Genomic DNA, 14,281 nt, shown 5'->3' with positions numbered 1-14,281 from the left:
TAGTAGCTAGAAAAACTAGGCAGTTTGTGAAAGACACCAGTCTAAAAATGATTGATTTCTGTGTTATTTGATTTAAAGCCAAATTGCCAAACGCAAAGGGAAATATTAGGATGAACAAAAATACTCTACCTGCATATACCCTGAATGTTAGGAAAGTTCAGATATTTATCCAAAACTTGCAGCTCAGGCCCATCTGTAGAAGAAATTAAGTCTCTTTCTGTACAGTTCTGCTTTACAAAGATTAATTTTGTACTTCATGAATAGTGAGATCAGCCACTCAAGATTTAAGTTAATATTTAATAGAAATGTGTCCAGAACAGTATAGGAGCGCTGTACTTCTCCCTCAGATTTTGAGCAAGTTTGGACACAGATTCAAGTGTCTTGGCTTGAGACTCTACCTAGTTCTTTAATTTAATAAATGAATAGCTAGAGTCAATCCTCCATATAATAGACCACAACCTTGAATAGGCCACGGTAATCTGAAGCATCTACTGATCATTTCTGTTTACTCACATATAAGAAAGAGGAAAGTGATGCTTTTGGATCCAATCAAAGTTCCATTCAACTCTGCAGTTATCTCTCCACTGAAGTCTGTGGGAGATCCATGAAGTCCTTGATTGTCCTTAAATGATTCAGGTGTACAGGAGCCATTTTTCTCAACCTGAAAATATCCCAATTTGGGGCACAATGTGTGACAAAGACCCAAATGAAGGGCACAAAAATTATTTGTGCAGGAAACATAAAAAATATTTCCCCCACTTTCCGTTAATAAACTGGACCACAGTAATTTGTGACTTGACTAGTGTAACCACTGTCTCTCTGGCTTTTCAACTTTGCTCCCCTCCGGTCTATCCAAAATATTGTCGCCAAACTCATCTTCCTCACTGACCTCTTTCATCAGATTACCCATTTTCTCCAAGTCTCTACCTTGATGCACTCTGCATAAGTTTCATACACCTTATCTTCACTTTCAAGGTTCTGCCCATTTCTGCTCATGCCTGCATCTCTGGTTACCCATCCTACAATACTTCTGTTTCACCTCATACTCTACCAATTTACTTCCTGGTTTGTTCCCTCTCTCACATGTCACACATGCCCCTGTGCCTTCTCCAATGGTGCTCCTGCCCTGCACACATAGTCATCAGGTATCCTCCTTGATCCTGTACAGCATACACCATCCCTTTCCTCTTCTAGATCTCTCCTCAAAACCCCCCTTTCCTCACTCACCCCTCAGTAACAAGCCTCTAATCCACTAAAAACTTATAATAATACTAATTTTACCTCCTGCCCCCTTTTCTATGGGCTCTGAGCTGCATTTATATAAAGATTCCAATCACCATATAAATATGGGCCTTAATCCTTGGCCCCTGTTCTGACTGCTTTGTACCACCCTTAAGGGGCAGCAGAAGGGTCCTCCTGGCACAGGAGTACTTGAATGGTGCAAAGCCAATGTAGTTGGCTCTATATCACCCGTTTCTCTCCCACCTCTGACCCACCACACACATATACTTTGTGTAGGCAGCACATCAGGGGTGGGGGAATGGGGCATATGGTGCTCTGCCAGATCCCTGACTGGCACTGCAGGTGACTGAAGCTGAGGTAAGTTAGAAACAGACTCAGGACTCCTCTACATACATAGAAGAATCTGCCTGAATTTGGTCCCAAGCTAATTGGTAGTGAGTGTTACTGTTCCGCAACAAGGGTTTATAACTGAACCACAGTAATGCTGAGTTATACATTCCAGATTTGAAGGTGGTGGTTTGTTTATTTACTGTTTAATTTTTCTTACACACAAATCACTTAAAAACATCTCCTTTATTTTTTACTTTAGTGTAATATTCCTTCTGGCTATTGCCTAACATTCAGGAGTTCTGGGGGGTTTTCTAAACTGTAACATGCAGCTATTTCTCTGACACCCACTAATATGCATGAGGCTGGAGTCTAAGAACAGTAAAGTCACATGAGAAGATGGACAAGTTGACAAAAAGATGATGCTAAAGAGCAGACACCAATGTAGCTGTGGCTACATTGAAGTCAGAACTTTAAGTCATCTCTTTAATGAATCTGTAAATATTTTTAAGGTACACATTTATTAAAACCTTTACCCACATTGTTTAGTGTTGCCGCAAATATTTTACTACAGCTGTCTATTAATTTGCATGGAATTAGCAAAAGGACCAAAAATTTGAGAGTGATCACTGATTAGGGTTGTCCAACCTGAGACACCTTACATGTCTGACATATTGCCAGGCCTGTATTTCAGGAGTGCAGGGCAGCTGCATCTCCAGGTGAAATCCATGGGAGTTGTGGGTCCCTGATACCTTTAAAAATCAAACACAAAAATGTCTGAAATTGGGCACCCAAAAACAAGTGGTCACTTTTCAAAAGCTTTGACCTAACGTTCCCTGATATTGACTGGTTTTCTGACAATTTAAGAACAACAGAAAGTGTTCAGAAAAGTAATTCAACACATTTTAAAATAGCAACATTGAATATTATACCATTCCTCATACTACTTCAAATTCTAAGCCAATCCTTTGCTCCAAAGCACTGAAAAGATAGCAGGCAGAACATTTGTTGCCTGACATTCTTGTTTTCCTCTTGTTATCTGTGTCCCACGGCTGTTTTCTCTGTTGTATGCCACACTTCCGGTTAAAAACAAAAACAAACAACCCAACAACTTTAATTTTAACAACATCTGAATGCCCCTGTTTCCGTGTTGTTTTCATACTTGGATGAGTCTTAGTATTTTGAGCATGAGAGGTTTGATAAATGCAGTGTTGACAGATGCTGTTCAAGTTTCTTTTCCCACCACATGGGGTGATGGAAAACCTCCTTTCTTTCAAAATACATCTTGAAAGGCAACAACCCTTGACTCTGTAGTGCTGGACTTTCCTTGAACAGAGATTATTAGTTATGTCTATTACAGACTAGATTTAAATAATGAAATTCATGTCATTCTGTCACATGTGAACCAATCTGAATTAGAACATGGGTCTTCATCAGTAAAAAAACTAATGAATTAACCCACTATACCCCCCTTATATTCAATTTGCCATACATTTCTTAATTAAACATATTGCAGTTACTTTTATAAAAGATGATAGACAAGGGTGTAATTTATTTTAGGGCAATGCAAGCCTAATGAGAATTTTTTTTAGTGAAGTACGAAAACATGTCATACTAAGCAATTTCTATACCAAGCCCAGTACAATGACAATATCAGTGACAAATACTTGGATGCTTCAAAGACAAAACACTCCTGTAATGTATCTAGATTTCATAGTGCATTGCAGTACACAGTGACAAAAATTCCTTCCTGATTCCAGATGGTACTATAATCCATGAAATTTAATTACATAAATATGGATGTTATCCAGTAACTTTAAAATGCCAGCCACAGCATTTGATTCTACAAACTCTTGTTGCTTTGAATTCCACAGGTTGATCTGATGGAATGCAAAGTAGTATTTCTTTTCATTTGTTTATGCCAAGCTATTCATTTTATCAAATGACCCGTCGTTCTTTTACTATGCATTAAGGTATTAAAGAAGGGACTAATTAATTTTTTATATAATCATCATAATTTAGAATAACAATCTATTCACATCCTCTCTGCTCCAGCCTAAATGAGAGTTTACACCAAAGCTAGTTTTTAGGACCAATGCTGCAGCCAGTTCATTGCATTCTTATGTAATACAATAGGTGTTCTGCATATTGAATACCCAATTCTGCCCTATAAGGAAAAGCTATGACTGAAGAAATTGATTCCTTTGCCTGTTATTGTTGTTACATTTTTTAAACCTAAAATAACACAAAGACTGTCAGAAGTCATCACACAATAATTACTAAAATCAAGAATTCAACACTTCTTTCATGTAAATGACCTTCCCAAAAAGAAGCTAAAACTGTGTATGAAATAAAAACTTTAAAAGCAAAATAGCATGCCAACCAAAATCCCAGATCCAAACACTGAGGGTATGTCTACACTACGAAATTAGGTCGAATTTATAGAAGTCGGTTTTTTAGAAATTGGTTTTATATATTCGAGTGTGTGTGTCCCCACAGAAAATGCTCTAAATGCATTAAGTGCATTAACTCGGCAGAGTGCTTCCACAGTACCGAGGCTAGAGTCGACTTCTGGAGTGTTGCACTGTGGGTAGCTATCCCACAGTTCCTGCAGTCTCCGCTGCCCATTGGAATTCTGGATTGAGATCCCAATGCCTGATGGGGCTAAAACATTGTCGCGGGTGGTTCTGGGTACATATTGTCAGGCCCCCGTTCCCTCCCTCACTCCGTGAAAGCAAGGGCAGACAATCGTTTCGCGCCTTTTTTCCTGAGTTACCTGTGCAGACGCCATACCACGGCAAGCATGGAGCCCGCTCAGCTCACTGTCACCGTATGTCTCCTGGGTGCTGACAGACACGGTACTGCATTGCTACACAGCAGCAGCAACCCATTGCCTTGTGGCAGCAGACGGTGTAATAGGACTGGTAGCCGTCATCGTCATGTTCGAGGTGCTCCTGGTCGCCTGTGTGAGGTCGATCAGGAGCGCCTGGGCAGACATGGGTGCAGGGACTAAATTTGGAGTGACTTGATCAAGTCATTCTCTTTAGTCCTGCAGTCAGTCCTATTGAACCATCTTATGGTGCTTATGGTGAGCAGGCAGGTGATACGGATTGCTAGCAGTCCTATTGCATCATCTTCTGCTGGGCAGGCAAGAGATGAGGACGGCTAGCAGTCCTATTGTACCATCTTCTGCCAAGCAGCCATGAGATGTGGATGGCATGCAGTCCTTCTGCACCGTCTGTTGCCAGCCAAAGATGTAAAAGATAGATGGAATGTATCAAAACAAGAAATAGACCAGATTTGTTTTGTACTCATTTGCAAACCCCCCCTCCGCCCCCCGTCTAGGGGACTCATTCCTCTAGGTCACACTGCAGTCACTCACAGAGAAGGTGCAGCGAGGTAAATCTAGCCATGTATCAATCAGAGGCCAGACTAACCTCCTTGTTCCAATAAGAACAATAACTTAGGTGCACCATTTCTTATTGGAACCCTCCGTGAAGTCCTGCCTGAAATACTCCTTGATGTAAAGCCACCCCCTTTGTTGATTTTAGCTCCCTGTAAGCCAACCCGGTAAGCCATGTCGTCAGTCGCCCCTCCCTGCGTCAGAGCAACGGCAAACAATCGTGCATCTGAGTTGAGAGTGCTGTCCAGAGCAGTCACAATGGAGCACTCTGGGATAGCTCCCGGAGGCCAATACCGTCGAATTGTGTCCACAGTACCCCAAATTCGACCCGGCAAGGCCGATTTAAGCGCTAATCCACTTGTCAGGGGTGGAGTAAGGAAATCGATTTTAAGAGCCCTTTAAGTCGAAATAAAGGGCTTCATCGTGTGGACAGGTGCAGGTTTACATCGATTTAACGCTGCTAAATTCAACCTAAAGTCCTAGGGTCGACCAGGGCTGAGATAGCCCAGATATGGATTTGAATTTAGCAGTTTAGTTCCCACTCTCCTGAAGAAACACATGAATGTCAAGCAGACGCATGTAGGTTAGTAATGCTGATATAATTGTCTTAAAGGTGACCTGTAAAGGAAAACAAATTGGAATGTGTGCCCCCCCCCGCTTTCTTTACAATGTCTAAAGAAGACCTTAAGTGTGTGGTGTTTTGTCTTTTACATTAGAAATTCAGGTCTTCTCTATCTTGGAAAACTCTATGGCAGTTGGACGACAAATAGAATTGTGACATCAAAAGCACAAAGAAAGAGAAATCTGATTAAATGAGAGAGGAAATTATTTGGATTCACAAATAATTTCACAGGTGAAATCCTGGCCCTATTGGGCATTGATTCCAGTGGGGCCAGGATTTCAGCCACTATTCAAAACTCTATTTTTGGTTTGTGTTGTAAAAACCAATTTAACATAAATGACCGAGAAGCACTTGGAAGAAAGGATGGCTTTAAGATTCAGCACCACTGCCTCTTCAGTTAAGGTGTGAAATATTTAAACCTACATTTCTAAGACTTCCCACAAGGCTGCTCATAAAACCAGGGAAGAGCGGACAGTCCTGCTATTTATAAAGAGAAACCACGCAGATTTTACATCTTTCAGCACTTCTTTATACTGTACTTCCTAATAAAAAACCCCCAAACAAGTTCTTATCTTTGTAGGTCAGCTTTAATTATCTTGATAAGCTATGTCACCAGTAAAAAAAAGGGAAATGGCTTTTGAATTATTAGCAGCTTCTTAGCTACACCCTATCTAGCAACAGTTGTTAGGTAGGACAAGCTTTTCTTACATTGCATCATTAACACAATAACTTGCAAACATAAAGGCCTTGCTACCCTATAATTCAAACTCCCACAGGAAGGAGGTGCTGCGACGTCTGGGAGCAGCTAGGTGATTTTTTGAGTTGGAGCCAGCCACAGGTCACTTTTTCTACAGTGTTGTCTACATGAGAGAATTTTTACCAACCTCTGATTTGGTTGCATTCAAGAAACTTCTAAATTAGCACCCACTGCATTGCTTGGAAAACTAGCTTGCAATCAAATGTAACCTAATTCAGCAGGAATCCCTAAAGACGCAGGGAATTTGTACAAAAATTCTTACAGTTGTAACACTGGTTCAGCTGCATGCGTATTAGCAATGTTGGGAACTAGTGTAAACAATTTTCCATCTCCAGCAGCTGTTTTCAATATTGTGTGAATTAGACAGGCACCCAGAAGGTATAATTGGCATAGTGCTGAAAATAGCTGTTGAAGTTTGAGAGCCATTTATATTAGGGCTTTCAACATTGCTAATACTCATGCAGCTGAAGCAGTGCTACAACTGTATGATTTTTTTGTACAAATTCCCTGGGTCTTCAGGTAAGTATCTTTCTTGACATAACTTCAGTAATTGGAAATTAAGGATCAAGTTGCTGATTAATTTAAATCATTTAGCATATATAGGTTAATGAGATATATAAGTAGGATAGTACCACATACAGAGTTTTGAGTGTCTAAATTTTTTTTTATATACAGGAAACCCTGTAGTGGACAATTATGGAATAACCACCTATCTTTAGGGAAAACTTCTGCTTTAACCTCATCAGTTAGTGGTTGGCTTATGCCCAGTAGTATGAAACTTTATATCACTTTTTTCAATCCTATTTAATATAATTAGGGATGTTCTTATTATTCTCTCATTGGACACATATAACTCCGTATCCCAACACAGGTGCTAAAATAAGGATTACTCCTGTAATTAGAAAGATGGTGGTCACAACTACTCTATACTATTTTAACCCCCATATTTCTGCCCTACACATGCTTTTAATGGATAATGTATTTGGGTTACGATGTCATTGTCAAAGTTAGGAAGTGCCGCTCCCTGCAAAAAGAACAATGAGATACCGCATACACTGATTGAGGAAATGTCTCTCAGGAAATCCTTGTGGTTTTCTGTCTTTATCAAGCAGGAGTAATATGCCTGTAAATTATATGCCAGAACACTATCTCACAGCCCTGGCAGCACCACAAAACCACCAATATAAGGCAGAGTCTTCCAACTAAGCATCTTCATCAGCATGACAAAGAAACCATCTATATAACACAAAAATTCAGTCTAGCAGGAAACTTTCAGAAAATGTGCTTGTGCCTACATTAGCCTTAAGAAAATACTTAGCTACTCCCCAAAACATGCAGCCTCTCCCTTTTCTGCATAACTTATTGGATCTTAATGCAGTGTAAGAAAAGCTTGACCTGTGCAGGAATTTAAAATGCATCCATCACTGTGACACCAGGATTATAAAAACTAACAGCTATTCCAAAAATTACAATTTCCCCATTTATCTTGTGATGTGCTGAGAAATGGAGCAAAGGTAGGTTGGTTGGCTGGTTTGTTTAATTGCATCATAAGCCACCCTCAGGAAATTCTAGGGGTAAAGTACTGAGAAGAGATAGGTGTGATGGAACACAGCCCTGTATTCACGCCCCACACACTATTGTGGTAATCTTTGTACAAGGTATGCCTTGTGAGGTATCACTTGAAAACTCATAACTTGCTAATCAGTAATATGATGGTAGAATACAAGTAACAACATTATGTGTAAAGTTATGAACATAAGCTGAAATTAGGAGCTTTTCCAAGATAAGTATGGGGAAAGGCTAAACCAGCTGAAGTAAAAGTATCTTAGTTTGAGTTACCTGACTGTCCTCACGGCAGTGAGTTGACCGCGGCGGCTCCCCCGTTGACTCCACTTACTCCTCCTGCCGAGGTGGAGTACAGGCGTCGATTCGGGGATCGATTTATTGCGTCTAGACGAGACGTGCTAAATCGATCCCCAATAGATCGATAACTATCCGCTGAGCGGGTAGTGAAGACGTACTCACAGAGGTAGTGATTGATCTATCGGGGATCGATCTATCACGTCTCATCTAGACGCGATAAATCGATCCCTGAATCGACGCCTGTACTCCACCTCGGCAGGAGGAGTAAGCGGAGTCGACGGGGAAGCCATCGCAGTCGACTCGCTGCCGTGAGGATGGCCAGGTAACTCAAACTAAGATACTTTGAATTCAGCTACGTGAATAGCGTAGCGGAAGTTGCGTATCTTAGTTCGAAACACCTCCCTCGCCCCCAGTGTAGCCCAGGCCCTCAGAGACAAAGGGCAAGCTGATGCCCCAGCCAGGTAGGTGTCAACAAAGCTGTTGGGCCATCACCTATCAAGTGGCCATTCTTTGGCAAGAAAGCGGGTGCAGGGACAAAGAGATCTGCATCTTAGCAAAGAAACAGCATAAGGTCTCCTTCCTCCACCAGATCCTGTGGTTCTCAGCTGGAAATGCTTTTCATTGAGGGACTGAAACTATAAAAAGGAGGGGCAAACACCCCCATCATCTTCTCTCTCTTGCTTTCTGCTCATCTCATTCTCTGCACCAGAGAAAACAAAGGAAACAGTCACTGGATTCTGGGAGGGGGGTCCTGACCTGAAGACTTTGGTCAGTAATGCTGTTGGAAGCATGTGGTGAGAAACTTTGCTTTAAACCGAATATAGTTTGTTAAGTTAGGTACTAGAAAGCGTTTTATCATTATTTTTCTTGTAAACATTTCTGACTCTCATGCCTCATTACTTGTACTCACATGAAATCTGTCTCTTTGTAATTAATAACCTTGTATTATTGTTTTATCTAATCGAGTGTGTTTAAGTTAAAGTGTATAGTAACTCCATTTAGGGTGGAGAGTTGTGTGTGTATATTATTCCCTTCAAAGAATAATGGATTTAATGTGTTTGGACTGTCCAGGAGAGGGCTGTGCAGTACAAGATATACATTCTGAGGGAACTCCTGGGACTTGGAATGTGCTGGGGTAACCCTTTAGTGTAACCAAGGCTAGTGAGAGCCAGAGTGTGACTGGCAAGCTGCAGTTGCAAAAACACATCTGGGAGTGACCTGTGTGCTGGCAGGCTATTTGTGAGTGGTTCAGGTTGGGAGTTACAACAGTAAGGCGTTGCAAGGCATCCCAAGTTGCAGGGCAAGAATGACAGTCCCACAGAGGTGCGATTGCACCTCAGTATGTCACAGTGGGCAGACATTTTAATCTGAAGGTGATCAGATCTCTAGTCCTCTAATATCTTGTGGAAGGGTGTTTCACAGCTGTGGGACCAATTCCTTCCACATCTTGGATGTTTCATTTCAACAGTCTCTGAGGAGAGAGTTCTAACTCCTCTTGCTAGGATAGGATGGGACTTTAGGCACCAAGACATTGGTAGCATAATCATTGATGCTTAGACTTTAAATGGTTGTTTCTCTGTTAGGCTCAGGCTCCATCGGCTATACAGGATGGTCTTCTATCTTTGCAATCCCAGAGGCTGTCAGTCATTTTGCAGAGGTGCATACCACAGAATTGGAGGAAGATACAGAAAACATGGATGCAGACACCGCAAATGGGTCTATTTTGCTCAGGACTTCTTACTTTTCTGCACAGGTTAATTTTGTGATTAAAATGATCATCAGAGTTTCTAGTAACATGGTTTAATATTTTCAGAAACCTTACTGTATTGACAAGTGCTGCAGTGATTGGCCTTTGCTGTTTATTATGTTCCATATATTTCAGAAATAGAGCTATGAAGCTATAAAGACAAGGTAACTGGCCTTTTGGAGTTTAAACTGTTTGCTATCTACTGGCTAGTGCTACTTCATATGTCTGACATTGAAGTACATTGCTAAAGGGATGATAAGAACAGTCAGGTTACAGAAGTCCATTTGACTCCTTCTATGTACAGTGGAGGTTGTTCAGTGGACTCAAGTAATAGCTATTGGTTCCTGGCTTTGAAATAACTACATCTACACCTGATTTAAACCAAAAACGGGGGGGGGGGGGAAGTGTTCAGTTTTCTCTCTGTTGGGTTATTTGGCTCAATGAGAAAATGTTTTATTGAAACTTTAATATTCAGCCTCCCCTTATTCCTGAAATTTTCATATGCAAACTCTCATGTTGCTGGTGGATGTCTTTGGACAAGAAATGTGGACTTACCTCAAGAGAAAAGGTATTTTCTTCCAGAAGCTGGAGAATATACCATTCTATTTTAAATCTGCAATGAAGAATTCATTCTCTTTGTTTGGTTTTCTATTTTATTCATAACTTTCTATTAGTCGATTACTAAACAAATGGAAAACACAATACAAAACCTATCAAACAATAGCAGTTGGAAAGTAAAACTATCTCAGAGAGGTAAGGAAATGTAAACTCGCATAACAAGAGTTAAATACAAATAGCTATCATTCCACTGTTTTTTTTGGGGGGGTGGAGGAGGTTTGGGGTGGGGAGGGGAGTCCTAGATTGATGAGTTCACAGTTGAAACTAGATTAATTGGATAACCACTCTGCCATTTCTAAATAAGAATTATTGCTTTGGATCCATATAATTAAAGTGTTAATTCCACTCAATGTACGCTAAAGTCCCTCCTTCAGAAGAATGAAGCATCAGACAATAGTGCAGCCATACCACTTTTTTTGTTATATTTGGTTATGCGTTTTTTTTAACTGAGTATACCTTTCACAATTCTGCAAGCATAAGTACAGAAGTTAATTAAAAACATAATAATATGACTATAAATGGCCAAGTTCAAGTTTGAGGGGTATGGGTGTAAACCCATTGAAGTTAATGGAGCTGCTTCCCACTTGCATCAGTGTTGAATTTGTCTATACGAGGTTGAATTTGGCCTCATGTCAACAAAAATGACACTAAAATCCACACTGCTCAAATCCAACCCCTCAGAAAAGACCTGGTTTAAATAGCATACATGGAAAATCAACAACTGGGATTCTGTCAATGAATGGGAAGGGTAAGCAAATTCTAGAGAGGAGGGCTCTCCTCTGCAAAGCGCTGTTGTATAGAGGCTTGTATTCTAAATGGTCTAAGGCAACAAAAGCACAGCTCAGACTTACGTAAAATATTGTTTAGCAAAAGGTACAAAAGGGAAACAGACTGAATTAATTAATTACTGCTTGCACCTAAGGATAGTGTTGAGATCATGACTGGTAAACAAGAGGCAAATAGAACTAGAAATTAATGAACCAAAATCGGTGTCTTGGAAATTACGTCTAGTTGGTGGACAAAATAATAAGGGGACAAGTTATTCTACCTATCAACCCCTTTCTGGGGTAACGAAAAAAAATATAGAGATTACAAGTGTGAATCAGAACGATAGGTGTGTAGAGATGAGTGGCTTGGACAGAGCAAGCTTTACCAACATGGCTGCCACCTCCACTGTCTGCAGGGACCACAGTGTCCATTGTGCCACCATTGGAGCTTCATTGTGCCGATCCTGAGATGGCCTGACCAGAACAGAGAGGGGGACCCAGATGACATTGTCACTTCTATCAGTTCGGGCTAAATCTCTAATACCTCCTGGAATGCAACGCTCAGGTTCTGGTGTCACCCTCAACCCTGCTCTCTCATGTGTACTTTCCTTCCCCTACCTTATTTTCTCTCGCTCTCTTTTTTTTTATCTCTCTCCTTTTACTTTCTGTTTATAAGAGTCTAGCTTAGTTGGCCAATGCTATCTTTTGCAACACTGTTGCATGCCTAGGACTGAAAAGACAGCTAAAAGCAATCCCTTAAACACCTGCTATCAGTACAAGTTTGCCAGATATCAGAGGGTATGTCTGCACTGCAACATAACACTAGGGTTCAAACTCAGGCTAACCTCCCTTCTGTTTACACACAAATTCCACTAACCCATGGACTCCATGGGGGGTAGAGGGTCTGAGCCTTAGTAAAGCTGGGACCCAGAGTTCAAGCCCTCCTGTTTTGCAGTGTCAACACAGCCCCACTGGACTTGTGCTCTGGAAGGCCACCAAAAGTATTCCGCAATCCCATGGGCCAATGTTCCTTCTCCTCTAGACAGTCAATTTTGGTGGACAGTCAAGTTTTCTCACACTACACCACAAACAAAGCACTAATGCGGCCACCTTTTGGGAGGGCACTAGGAATTGCTATAAATGGTAGGAGAGTAGGAACTCCAACCTCTGTAAGAAGATCGGCTTCATTCATCAAATAAGGCCCAAACTTGCTTGAGATGGCTACTTCAAAAGGGGAAACACCTACTGGATTAGGAGGCACTCTCCGCTGCTGTACAGCTAGGAGACTAATTGCACAGCTGCATCAGGAGAACATTCAGTCTGAATATATGCACCTGAGTGTAGAAAGCAAATTTTGTGTTTATTCTATATCTTCTGCAAATAAGTACTGCTGTTTCTTTCAAATCACAGTTTGATTTGAAGTACCAAGATACACTCTGTGAAATAGAACATAATGATACTGTATTGCTGATTAGGAAATAAATTTCCTTCCAGGTATCATCTTCCAGTATTTTAACCTAAGATTTTTGGCCCATAACTTATTAAATCTTATCACATCAGGGCTGATAAGTGTAACTGAAACACTCTAAAGTTAAGATATTCTTGGTAATATGTAAATCGTGTCTGAAAGTAGATTGCTCTCACATCTCCTGCAAGTCTGTCTCTTCCCTTATCTGCCCAAGGAGTGAGAGTCTCTTCTTGCTTCCTCCCACATCAAGATTCTGAAGCATTCCATCATGGATTTTCTTTCATTTTCAGCAGAGAAGTGTGTAACTCAGTTGTTTCAGGTTACAAGGCTTTGTGTGAACATATTACTTGGTTTCAATCCACTCACATTTGCACCATTTCCCTCTTTCCCCAGCCTGTCCCTGGCCCTTGCTTTCAGCTAAAAAGTCAAAGCAAAACTCATGCAAAGCCACTGAATTTCACATCAGAGTCATACAAAAATGGCTTCTGCATTGAGATGATGACAGATAGATGATGGTCATGGAGTTTCTGTGCCCAGCTTGTAACCACTAGTTCTTCTGTGAGGAAGGCTGCAAATTTTCCTGTGCTTTTAACCAATAGTTATCTTAATTTTCCCCACTCTATTGTGCTTGAGAGGATAGAGCTCTGTTTCTTTCAAAAGTGACAGTGCACTTAACTTTTCTCAGGTAACAGTGAAAGTCAAATTTAGTTTAGATTAAATATAAGAAGAATTTATTGACAAAGAAAACAGAAAATAATTACTCACTGTTAAAAGCATGAACGCTAGCTTAAACAAAAAAGCTGCATGCTCACAGAATTTTTATTATTAGTTTTGTTAGTAAAGCCTAGTATCAGAAAAATAACATCACTAGACTTTGAAGCTTTTTTTTCTCAGCACCAGTCCTACCCTAATTCTATGAAATAGGGAACTCTCTTCCATATGTGCTTGTGGAAAGAGGCTAAAACTTTATCCTGTGTTAAGCTTGGAGGTCCAGATTCTGATTGCCTTACGGCTTGGCTACACTTGAGAGTTAGAGCGCAATAAAGGAGACCCGGGCACACTAGCTCACTACCCGTCCACACTGGCAAGGCATGTAGAGCGCTCTGACTCCGCGGCTACAGCGCTCCTGGTATTCCACCTTGGTGAGTGAAATAACTTTTGCGGAGCCCCCGCTGGAGCACTGCGGCGCCAGTGTGGACACCCTCGTCCTATAGTGCACTCTGATCGGCCTCCAGAAGTGTCCCACAATGCCTGTGCTAGCCACTCTGATCATCACTTTGAACTCTACTGCCCTGCCTTCAGGTGACCAACGGTCAGACCCACCCTTTAAATTCTCTGGGAATTTTGAAAATCCCCTTCCTGTTTGCTCAGCCAGGCGCGGAGTGCTCTCATCGAATCTTTCCAGGTGACCATGTCTCCATGCGCCAGGCGATCCCCAGTATGGAGCAATGGCGAGGTGCTGGACCT

The 14,281-nt window shown here is 41.1% G+C and overlaps 1 long non-coding RNA gene across 1 annotated transcript in view; it reads right to left on the bottom strand.

Annotated features, from left to right (window-relative positions):
* Window positions 1-453: 453 nt before the first annotated feature.
* The window catches only part of LOC140910456 (uncharacterized), a 40,052-nt gene continuing 26,224 nt past the window's right edge, over window positions 454-14,281 (bottom strand). The window contains exon 3 of the long non-coding RNA XR_012158600.1: window positions 454-661. This is a non-coding gene — a long non-coding RNA (uncharacterized lncRNA). The remainder of the gene's footprint in view (window positions 662-14,281) is intronic.

Source organism: Lepidochelys kempii, chromosome 4 (genome assembly GCF_965140265.1).
Source record: "Lepidochelys kempii isolate rLepKem1 chromosome 4, rLepKem1.hap2, whole genome shotgun sequence".
NCBI classification, from domain to species: Eukaryota; Metazoa; Chordata; order Testudines; family Cheloniidae; genus Lepidochelys; species Lepidochelys kempii.
The sequence above is the reverse complement of the archived record's forward strand: the minus strand, read 5'-3'. Positions and strand labels throughout refer to the sequence as shown.